This window comes from Lepisma saccharinum, chromosome 7 (assembly GCF_977018435.1).
Source record: "Lepisma saccharinum chromosome 7, izLepSacc3.1, whole genome shotgun sequence".
NCBI classification, from domain to species: domain Eukaryota; kingdom Metazoa; phylum Arthropoda; class Insecta; order Zygentoma; family Lepismatidae; genus Lepisma; species Lepisma saccharinum.
The window spans coordinates 19,940,081-19,952,656 of record NC_139235.1 but is presented as its reverse complement, the minus strand read 5'-3'; the positions used below and the strand labels follow the sequence as shown (position 1 = coordinate 19,952,656).

General features: G+C 39.0%; 1 protein-coding gene across 1 annotated transcript in view; it reads right to left on the bottom strand.

The window, feature by feature from the left end:
- Positions 1-12,576, bottom strand: part of LOC145989758 (proton-coupled amino acid transporter-like protein pathetic) — an 89,644-nt gene that overhangs the window by 76,783 nt on the left and 285 nt on the right. The gene's annotated exons all lie outside the window — the stretch shown is intronic.

Sequence of the window (12,576 nt, the reverse complement as noted above, 5' to 3'; positions counted from 1 at the left end):
AGAAATTTATAGGTAAGCTAGTCTTCTTGTGCTATAAATTCCAAATCTATCGTTGGCTACGCTTGGGATAGAAAAAAAATCGGCTCTACACCATCTGAGAAGACAAGGAACGAAAGAGAATATCTGTACTCACTAATATCTGCTTGACTATCTTCATTGTGGCTTTGCGATGACCAACACGCGGTCGCCGACAGGAAAAGCAAAATTTGTTCCCGAATAGACCAAGAGGCTGAGGAAAAGGTAACGAGCCCAACCTATAAAACTACAACGAATGAAGTGTGTGTGTCCTGGGAACTATGTCAGTGCCAGGGAATGATAACCAAGTTAGAATCCAGGTTATCGCTTGAAGGAAGGAGCACGGGCGCACGTTTCAATGAGGTGTTTTCAAAATATTTACTCCTATTCCGAAGATCCTGATAAAATAGAGATGCCGCTGCTAAATTCACTATTTACACACATGGGGTGTTAGGGGTGACATTCCACGTAGTACACCCTGGACTGCATTTTGCAGACGAACGAGGTTCTGGCGACTGGCCCCATGGCCAGTATAATTTTTTGTGTTGTCCTCTGTTTGTCCTTGTGTGTGCTGAGTGCCTCTTTACAGCCTCAGCTTTTAACGGAAGTCAGAATATTTTAAGATTTTAGTTATGCAACGTTAGAGTTGTTATTTGTAACGATGAGGGCTGGACCCCGTATAATGTGACGGGTGCAAAATAGCCTAAGTATGCTGACGAAATATTTACACATATGCACTATAACTTCCAACGGCTTGAAGCTTCGATTATTCACAATGGGAAGTCAATGAGATCGTTTAAAAACCGAGACTAGACCCCTTAATACGAGATTGTCCGAGAATATCGTCTCGTTAGTGATCAGAATGTGAGGTATGAAAATAAATTTAAAGCTGAGCCGAAACTTTCCTGGCACAGGGTCCGGAAAAAATGGGGCGCGACACTTTCGCAGTGTCTAATTGTCTTGGAAATTATACAACTTTATTTTTATTTTGCACTGGATATTGCCATTACATAACACGTATTGTAATATATTGATGTAATTTCTAATACAGCGTGTCCACAATGAGACTCCAACATTTTGAAAGTCTATAACTTTTTCATTTTAAATTGTACAGCTGTGATTCCGGAAGCAGCAGAAGCAGAAACTCAAAAAGTTTATGTGGTAACGTTTTAGTGCGCGCAATAGCCGTAGTGGCGCTGCAGCAATCGATTGTTTGAAAATGGAGATTCTAAACGAGCGTGCACAGGTTCATTCGAAAGGAGTCCACAGATGTCAGTAAGACAAGCAGTGAAGAACTGTGTGAACTGTCGACCGTTTCATACCAAGTTCTCTCGCTGCTTGTCTTACTGACGTCAATGGACTCCTTTCGAATGACCTCCGCACATTTTCTACAACCTGTTCCTGGATTCTGGGTTTACCACCACAGTGTCCTTTCAAAACATTGCCGGTCGCCAAAAACTGATCACACCACTTCTTTATAGTCGTGAATGTCGGAGGATCCTTATTGTACACACGACGAAAGTTTCGTTGCACTTGAATAAGTGATTTCGTTTCTGCACACCACCACACAACCTGTGCACGCTCGTTTAGAATCTCCATTTTCAAACAATCGATTGCTGCAGCGCCACTACGGCTATTGCGCGCACTAAAACGTTACCACATAAACTTTTTTGAGTGTCTGCTTCTGCTGCTTCCGGAATCACAGCTGTACAATTTAAAATGAAAAAGTTATAGCGTTTCAAAATGTTGGGAGTCTCATTGTGGACACGCTGTATTTTAAAGCAAAATTCTTGGTAAATTGATGCATATAACTGGAGTAGAATGCTTACATACTAATAGTGAACATTATTTTGAACATGGTAACGTTGTCGGCTTGTAATCAAGTGGTCTCAGATAGCACATAGTGGTTCGGATCAGACTTTAAACCGTAGGTCCAGTCCCGATTAGTCTATCTGTGCATGAAGTGGACTTAACGATCAATCAATTCAATATTTTTAACAACTTTTAATTATTACAATTTTCTGGTATCGATTCAGCTTCTATTTTTTTTCCTTTTGGCCAAAATAAAAACTGCTTTAATGTGTGATTTGTACCTTTGTTACCTACCGTTGCTTTCTCGAAAAATATAAAATAACCCATTTTGACTGTCTTCATTACATCCTAGTTATGGAACGTAAAATAAGACAAATAGGAATGCACAAACGTGTTTCTATACCCTGTTCCAGCTAACTGTGGAGCAGGGCTGCGCATAGCGGCAGAGGAGGAAGGAAATCTAGTAGTGAAAGTGCTGCGTTGCCAACCGTACGGTCATGAACTTAGTCCGTAGGCTAAATATACGGCTTATCAATATTTGCACTTGCTGTTTTATCCCTAATATTTCCCTAAGGAATTCTTAAACCAATCGTACGGACCTGGAGTCAAAAATACGGTCCGTTTGCCATTTGCGTACGGTATTGTCGCTTTCAAAAGCTTGCAACGCTTCCAGAGCGAAGCAAGGAAATAGGGTAAGTCCAGTCGCCCATTACGCAATAACGTTCCTCTCACTGTTCATTGGTGGAGCCGTCTCGTACGTCACTACATGCGCAGAGACTTGTTCTCGTTCGCCTGGTCTACAGTTAGCTCATACAGGGTTTAGTTGGTTTTGACGCGTGTGTGTATAGTACTACAGGGAAATTCTTAACAAATGCATAGCCTATCTCTAAATGAAATTTAACTCCTAAAATTGTACTTCACACATACAAATTGGGGTGTAAGGAATGCCCTTTACGGAAGGCATCCAAATGTCAGCTCTCTTCCATTTTGCAGACTTCCGAGGCTTTGGCGTCTGGACTCACAGCCAGTATAACCCTTTGTGGGGCCTGTGTTGTGTCCTGTCGATGTGAGTTTGTGACTGACTTTCCACCAATCATCCTCATTGTCGCGATTAGCCAAATGTGGCAGAGAAGCGACGTAAACTAACTAAATAACTCTCTGTTGATATAAAAAATATCGTAATTAGTTTACCAAATCTAGAACGCGACAGACAATCGTGCGGACTCTCCCATGGCGTAGTAGTAACAGCGACGCCTTGTAAACAAGGAATCCCAGGTTCGATCCTCGGTGGAGGCACAATGCACAGTGATTCAAATCCCACTTTTAAACCGTGTGTAGAATCACGATTACAGGGTGCCTACCAAAATAACAAATCCAAAATTCCTGGTTTTTTCTTGGCCTTTTTTTTCTTCTTAATAACCTTTATTCATTCGACCCCTACTTAGAGTTGAAAAACCCCTACCAAAAGGTCAATTAAGACAAAAATTGAAGATGTATTTAACAAAAGAATTAGACTTGCTTTATCTATTAATACAGTAAAACTCGTAAATCCGGACTAATGGGGGGATACGTTGACCGATTTAACGAAAGGTCGGATTAACTGAAATAACCTAAAAGAACAGTAGAAAGTGCATTAAAACTCCGTATATGGAAACAAAACACGTTCATTATAGTGTATTTAAAGGGCATAGTCCTAAATACACTATGCAGTACAGTACAAAGTCAGTGCTTGACTGCCTTTTCTTTGGGAAGTTCTCTTGTTAACTTCTAGCCACATTTAAAACCTTGCATTCTGCTTTCTTTTTGCCTGTCCGAATTAAACCAAGTCCGGCTTATCGGGGTCCGGATTAACGAGATTTTACTGTACATCCTGGACTACATCTGGCAGACTAGCGAGGCTCTGACGTCTGGACTCACAGCGAGTATAACCTTATGTGAGGTTCGTGTTGTCGTCCCTACACAGGGTGTCATTTTAATGGCGCCCACGGACCACAGATTCGTATAGAGTACATGGTTTGAGTTGGTGTTTTAAGTCCACTTTATGCACAGTAAGGCTAATCGGGACTGGACCTACAGTTTAAAGTGGGATCCGAACCACTTGTGCCTCCACCGGGTATCGAACCCGGGACCCCTTGATTACAAGGCGACGACGGGGAAGTCACCGTATAGAGTACATAAAGGCAAACAACTTTTCTCAGTAACATTTTTCTCGTTGGTGCGTAGATTCGACGCTACAGCCGTTCAAAATAGACCGTTTTGCCGCCTGGATGCTGGCAACCCAACACAACATTTGATCGTACCTGTGACGTCATATCCTGTGGCGAAACAGCGCAAGGCAGGGTTGCGAGGAACACACAAATTATCTGAAAAATGACAAACTACCAACCACATTATTAGCTGTAAAACGAAGCGAGAAACGCCTCCAGTAGACCGAACATCATAGCCTACCAGCCAGAAGATCAGCACTCATCTCAGTGGAAGGGGGAAGTGAACCAACGATATGAGAAATTGTAAAGAACTTATTCAAAATGAAGTGTCAATATCGGATTCTGTCTCAGCCTACATGTCAAATATGAACAACTATAAATTTTATTGGACTTGCAGCTTACATGTGGCTGTTTACGCCCAGCTACATTTCAAATATTTGCAAATCTCGTTGCAAGGTTGATATCTACAGGTTTGTGTCCAGATACCTTGTGGTACTTTTGTGCTGATAACGGAAGTATCCGAGGTTCACGTTGTTACATTACTGCTAAAACACCTCGTACAACCACAGTAACAATCTAATGATGAATCAGTAGCGAATATACTGCCCCGTTCAAGGTTGCAAACTATTACATGTGTATCCTGTGCATAGATAAACACAGTCGTCGGAGAGCTTGTATTACTACTACTTATATCCCTTTATTTTCAATAATTTTTGTCACTTGCCTCATAAAACCCTGGATATACATTACATTATGTGTTACTTATTTTGGGAATTTTCATTTCAATTTTGTAATCTGTTCAGTGTGTCACAGACAACTAGTATCAGACGGACGAAGTGGATAGACTAAATTGTAGATGCCAACTTGGTAACTAGATTTGCAAATATTTGACATGTAAGCTGAGGCAAAATTTGATATGACCATTTCCACTTGAATTCTATTTTCTTTCTACCATTTTTCGTATCGTTTGTTTACTTCCTGTTAGGTTACAAAACGTGTTTTCTTGTTTTGTTTTACGGTACATAATGTGGCTGATTGTAGCTATGTCATTTTTCACAGAATATGTGTGTTCCTGGCAACCCTGGAACGCATCGTTTCACGACGGGATATGACGTTACAAATGCAATCAAATGTTGTGTGTGGTTGCCAGCATTCAGGCGGCAAAACGGGCTTTTTTGAACGACTGTAGCGCCGAAACGATGCGCCAACGAAAAAAATGTTACTGAGAAAAGTTGTTTGTTTTGATGTCCTCTATACATTTCCGTGGTCCGTGGGCGCCATTAAAATTACACCCTGTATATTTGTGATTCTTTATCCAATTCATCTTATCTTACCACTATTCATCGTTATCTTAGCGATTAGCCAAAGGGGCAGAAAAGTGAAGTAAAATAAACTAAATCAATCAATCAGTCATTGTGAAACAAAAATTCTTGACCACAATTATAATTTCTTGGCCTACTTGTTGATTTCTTTACTTCTTCTTGACTTCCATGACCGATATACCCTGGATTAGCATGTCTGAGCCTAAAGCGGGCCAGAAACAAACATTTTAGGGCGAGAGACTCGATCCAGCTGCCGTCACCAACCTTCTTATGACATTCAGACGTCCACGACCACGTATACAAATGCGAGATCAAAAAGTATCGAAAAACAAAAACACGTTTCGACAGATTCGCCACGTCACTATCATCGATTCAAAAACGCTGTACACATCGATAAGTTACACAATGGCCTAAAGGTTATCAATTTTTTTAATTTAATGAATGCGAGATGTTTTGCTTCTCGTTTTATCTTCGCAAAACAACTCGACCAAGTTCTGGATACTTCTGGATCGACCGAAATCACTTTTCGCACGACATTCGATCTTGCAGAACGACTCGGACGAACCTGTTCCTCTATACGCACTGGTTCAACCTTGTGAAAATTTAACATGGCAACGACAATATCTCAAAAATCGTGTTATGTACTGAGGAGGGAGATAATTAGGAGAATTCAAGACGACTGTAAAAACTGAATAGTTCGATTTGTGAGTCCGAAGCATCGGTATGGTGCCGAAACAGAAAACGAGGGAAGACCGAAACTCTCGATATTATCCGACCGCAACCCTAACACCCCCTACAATTTCCCACAAATGCATAATATATGGTCATTGTGGCTCTAAATCTACACTTAAACCCCTTAAATACGGACTTGCACCCACGGGTTGAAATCGCCCCCAACACCCTTCTAAAATCCAGGGAACGCCACTGTGTAAACTACTAACTTTGTGAGATGTATAAATAGTACCAAAGAATTTTAAGGAAGCACCCACGACCTTCGTTGACGGCACCACACCAGCATTCGGCTCGAGTGGCAGAGGAAGAACCACGGTTCATAATTAGATGTAATATACTTTGATCTGGCCAAAGCCTTTCATACTGTTAGTCACCGTCTTCTGATTCACAAATTATGCAATAGATTCAACATTCATGGCAAATTTCTAACCCTTCTCGCGGTTTACCTTAGCGATCGCCAACAACGTGTCGTTCTTCCAGGAACCGTATCTAACTTTCTTCCTGTCCTCTCTGGAGTTCCACAGGGTAGTGTTCTAGGACCTCTCTTGTTCATATTATTCGTCGACGACCTTGCCGACCATCTCACAGCATCCTCTAGCAATTACCTTCTTTTCGCAGATGACTGTAAAATTTTCAGAGAAATCTCCATTTCCGACGATACTCATCTTCTTCAGAATGATATAACAACATTTACTTCCTGGTGTCTAACATGGGACCTTACATTACAATTACGCAATTTTTCATCTCCGCATCTCTTGCCTTCTCTAAACTTACAAACTGCTTATCAGCGACGTTTGCAGAATGATTTCAGTTATTTATACAAAATTGTGAATGGCAAAATCCGCTGTAATACACTCCTTGAGGAATTCCACTTTCGAGTAGCTATGCGCACAACTCGCAACACAATATTATTTTATACAAAGAAACCTAGACTACAAATTAAAAAAAGATCCCTCTTTTACAGACTTGCCACACAATACAATGACCTCCCATCAAGAATCGATATATTTTCCTCCGAGTTTGTCTTTCGGTCTTCTATTAGAAGAAATGTTTGTAAATAATATCAAATAGTGCAATATTTTGCTTAATGTTTGTCAATTTGCTATTTTCTTTGTGTTATTTTGTTGCTTTTAATTACTATTTTTTAATATCTTTTTGTTTATTATTATTATCATTATTGCGTTTTCATTGATGACAATTTCAGTGTAAAATGGCCACCTGTGTTGTATCTGGAATTTTCTCAATAAATAAATAAATAAATAAATAAAACGGTGTGGATGGCCGATCACAGGATTTGAACATATGATCTAAATACGCATTTGTTAACTGGCTCGGTAGCACACACACTCATCTTGTTTCGGAAGACTTCAATCCTTTATTGAATTATTGTTGTTGTTGTTTTAAGTCCACTTTATGCACAGAAAGGCTAATCGGGACTGAACCTACAGTTTAAAGTGAGATCCGAACCAGTGTGGCATGTGCCTCCACCGGGACCCCTTGATTACAAGGCGACTACCACTACGCTATCGGGGAGGTCGTTCAATTCTTTCATGAAGAGACAAGTCTGTTTTTTCTCTCCCCTGATAATTCACAACTGGCTCTCAGACATAGGCACACAAATCCTCAAGAAGTATGTATGTATGTGCGAGTGTATCGTTTATGTCAATCATGCCCCTCCCCCGTCTCAGTGTCATTTAAGAACACATACAAAGTGCTTCCTAGTACATTGGTTATAGCCAGGCGCTGCGAGACACGAGTTCTTAGTTCGAATCCCGGTTTTGGAGTCCATTCCCCATTCTTTCATCGGTTCACGTTACTCGTTTCAACGTGCTCAGCCACCAAAAAGAAACACGTGACTGGCCAAATGCATGACGCAAAAACTCGCATTTTAACCAACGTGAGTACAGACGGTGGACAATCTTTGCATAATGAGATATTTACCAACTGGCATAATTCACCATGCCTGATAAACAAGACATCGTCAAAGTGTATCAAATGAATCAATAGAAAGGTCAACAAATGACCCAGAACAAAATTTTGTAACTACTTTACAAGGTCACGACTTTCAAGCGATGACATTTCAAAGATATTAAACTGCCCTAGTAAGGACGCCAGGGGTTGAACGTCCCTCCGCAGGGCAAACAATAAAAAATAGATAATTCCAATTTTAGCCGAAACTTACATTCCCGAATGCCATTTAACGTGTTTAACTGTGACTGTCCCCTCCCAAATATTCTCACCCCTTCTGTGTCCCCACTTATTTTTGGGCAATGTCACTGAACTATCCAAGGAGTTCATTGAAAAAAATATATTCAGAATGGACAATGATGATAACCTCAAGGAATTATATCTTTGCACAGTGAGATTATATCATTTTGCAAAGGAAATTTCACCATCAGACTACAAAATATTATTTTGGCAATTGGGAGTACTATTGAATTTAATCAAGTCTTGTCATAATTTAACTCTATATTGAAATATAATTTATAATTGTACAAAAGTGTTTTTCGGGTTCCATTCTTCATGGGACCTTGCGAATTCAGGTTCAATGATGACGTATGCAGACCTCTCATCATGAAGAACATTTGAATAGCAAGTTTTCTACTTCTACCTTATTCTTATCCTAGAAGGACAGGATTGCAAAGAAAATTTTAAAAGAAAAAAATCAATAAGAGGCAATATGTTAAAAAAGGGACAATATAAAAGCTAACCCTTTACATAAACACTCATTTAAAATCCTGGTTTCCGTCTGACCACAAGCTCATATATATATCTTCCTCTCGTATCTCCCAATGTGGAGCTGTATATTACTACATAGAAATTTGGAGCTGTATATTACTACATAGAAATTTAAGTGAAAAAATGCAACCTCGGCCAGGACTGGAACATGGGTCTCTGGCATACCGTGCCATTTCTCTGTGTGGAATTGTCTGTGTCAGTGAAATTGAATGGAATATGTTGCCTTTGAAACACTGATGACTTCTCCTACATCGGTATAGCCAAGTACCTTGTTCTTTGACATAAATTGCTGGGTTGTTTGCATTTTTGTTATTTACTGTTGCTTTTGTGCCACTTACAGTTAATTGCAACAATGAGGATGAGTGATAATATTGTGAAGGGACACTTGTAAAGAACACCCATGCTGAGGTTAGGATTTGAACAGGAACTTCGGTGCAAGAAGCAAAGTTAACCACTTAATATAATAATCAGCCACTGAGAAATGACCAGGACTGCATATTCGAGGGAATCAATACATTTATATCAATGTAGATTGAGAACAAAGGTATTTGATTTCAAGGGGGTCTGGAGGGAGGTGGAGGCAATGGAAATATCAGCTTAAAATGATATATTTCACCCATGTAATGTAAGTTCAGTCACAGTATTTTGCGTTAATTATTAAATAAGGAACTGATAATTACTAGTATGATATGACTGGTACAGATCATTGCACGAACACAACATTACACATTTGTTTAATTTATTTTCTCATTAAAAATATCAGTATTTCACCTTATGCCATTTGCAAATAGGATATTTGGGGCCAGAGGTAGAAAAATACAGGACACCTAGTTGCCATGGTGCCTGAATTTCAAATTTAGTTCTAAAATACCAAGTACAATATATTGATTTCATTTGGTTTAATTTGCTTTGCTTTTCTGCCAGTTTTGACTAAACGCAAAGATGAGGTTGAGTGATGATATAATGAAATTGATAAAGGGACATGTGCACATCTGATGCCCCATGGCTCAAATTTCATTACAAGTACATAACAATACTAGAAAGAATTACAAATGGGCCAATGGGAATCTGATGGGTGCATGATTGGTTGGCTATATAAGATCTGTGAACTAGATGAGAAAAATCTCACAGCTACAACAAAATACGGTGGGAGATGGGTAACGGTGTGGGGTTGTAAGAGTGCCAATGGTGTTGGGGATTTGTGTTTCATTGATGGTACAATAGACCACACACGTTACATCAACATTTTGAAGGTGCACCTATTCAACTCGGTGATCATTATGGGGCTCACTGGTGGCTACATGTTCACCCTGGACAATGACCCTAAACACTCACCCCTCAACACCAAGCTCTGGTTATTGTACAACACCCCACGCTGGATGCAAACAGCTCCCCAATCACAAGACATTAATCCTATCGAGAATGTACAGCATACTTTCAAAGAAAGAATCCAAGAACACCACAATTTTCAACAAAAACGACCTCAAGCGCATTTTGTTGGACGAATGAGAGCAGATTACCCGACAAATAACAGACACCTTGGTGAAATCAGTGCCACAACGGTTGCAGGAAATCATCAAGAGGAAAGGGGACCCAAGCAGGTATTAAGGATGCACACCTAATATTGTATGACGCAAGTATTACAGTTGAAAACTTTTTTGAGCTCCAATAACGCATCTTGTCTTTTGTTTTTCTGTACTGATTCTGTCATCTACTACATGTGTTTCTTTTCTGTGTAGTTTGTACCTCAATAGTATGCACTAAACTTCTGTGCACATGTACTTCCATCTTTGTTACTTTTCTGCTTGTTGTAGATGTTTCCATGTGAACATGTCATGAGTTGAATACTTTTTTTGAGTCACTGTATGTTTCATTTATTATTTTCTAAAATGCATTGCACCAATGTTTTGAAACATCTTTAATGATGGCATTTAAGAATCACAGCAATCTGCCTGTCTACTTACATGTAACTTAGTGCTTTATTCGACAGGATAACACACGTAGAAATGCAAATTTTGATTAAATCTTGGTTAACAGTTTAGCACATCGGAGACACATTTCTTCAATTTTACAGAAGAAACTACTTACGGAAATGAGTTTCTCCAAGGTTTACAACGTTCCCCGAGGTATTTTCTTTCATCGTGGAATATATTTGACCAGCAAATCATGTATTTTTCAAGAGAAATATCTCTCCGACGCACAATTGCCATTGCTTTCATTTGCTACCCTACGAGAACAGGATACTGCGTATGTTTGATGATGTAACCCCTGTCAGTGTTTCCAACCCCCCTTTTTTAACTATGCTTACCTAACCTAACCTTATCGGAAATGGTTTGTGGGGCTATCCGTGAATGGTTCATGGGGCTATCCATCAGCTACCCGTGCATAATGTACAATTTGCACACGTGACGAACACGGTAGTAGGTATTTTTCGGAGAAGAAGGTTGGAAACAATGCATACCCACAACGTGAGTCAAGATGTGCCCACCATATTGTGTGTTACGGAAGCGAAGAAAGGAATAAAAAAAATCACTCTGTATGTTAAAAATTGTGTTTCTTTTCGTGTAAAAAGCATAATGGCACCTTGAACTATGTTCCGCAATACACAATTGGTAAGTACGGACCATTCGAAACACAAAATATTCGATTTTAATGTGTCTCTGATATACTAAACTGTTACCAAATCTTGTACTAACTCATTTGGTGAACTTTAGAGGAGAGGGTAATTAAGAAAATTTGAGCTAATTTAATACGCAATTACATATATTCGAAAAGTTAAAATTTCCTGAACAGTACTTTATTGCTGGTCATTATGCTTCAAATACTAAAAATGCACTAAAAAACTTAGCAGAATCCTCTGTTCAGGAATAAAACAAATATGTACATCTACACATAGATAAAAAAATCCAAGTCCAGCTTTACACAAAATCCCCATTCTCATGCAGATAAAATATTAAAAAACTTCCCAAGACGTAAGTTATATTCTACAGTTAATGCTACTTTCACATGCATCAAATACTAAATAATGGTTGTAAGTTGAAATAGATCCACCACAGCTGTGCACACAATAAAGAAAAAATGAACATTTATGAAAATTAATCTGACGAAATATTTGGCTGGGAGTTCTGTAGAAAACAATATGTTAGTATGGCATACGTTTTTAATACATAATTTTTCAATTCGTCTTAATTTCATCACCCTTTAGGTTATGTGCACAATAGATTAAAAAGGTAATAATTTCACTTTTCGGCTGCCTAACACATGAATATGTGTGTGTGTGTATCAATTTTCATGCTTTAAAAGTAACATGTATGGCAGTTAATAATAGCAAAAAATCCCCAATTACTCCTAAATACACACGAAAAGTGGCAGGGCACGAACTTTTGTTTCTTTCCCGGGTACAGGAACAGAATCAGAACTTACATTGACAATTTAAGAAAACAGACTTAGCCTAATATGAATAACGTTGCATGACGTATTTACGTTCACATTTCTTGTAAATAATAAGGGAAGAATTTTGACAATAAATTGTTCAAGAATATTGTCGGTGGACATGTAAGCTATAAAAGAAATCCACGTACAACTATGTAAGCAATGTGTTGTGCACCTCAGTGCCTCAATGAACTCGATTTGGTTTGTAAAATATAACATTTCGGAAGGCTTTCTGAAACAGGGAAATTCCCACCTTCTTTATTTATTATGTATTCCAGTAATATTTTCAAAAGAAAGCATCTCAAATTAGAAACATA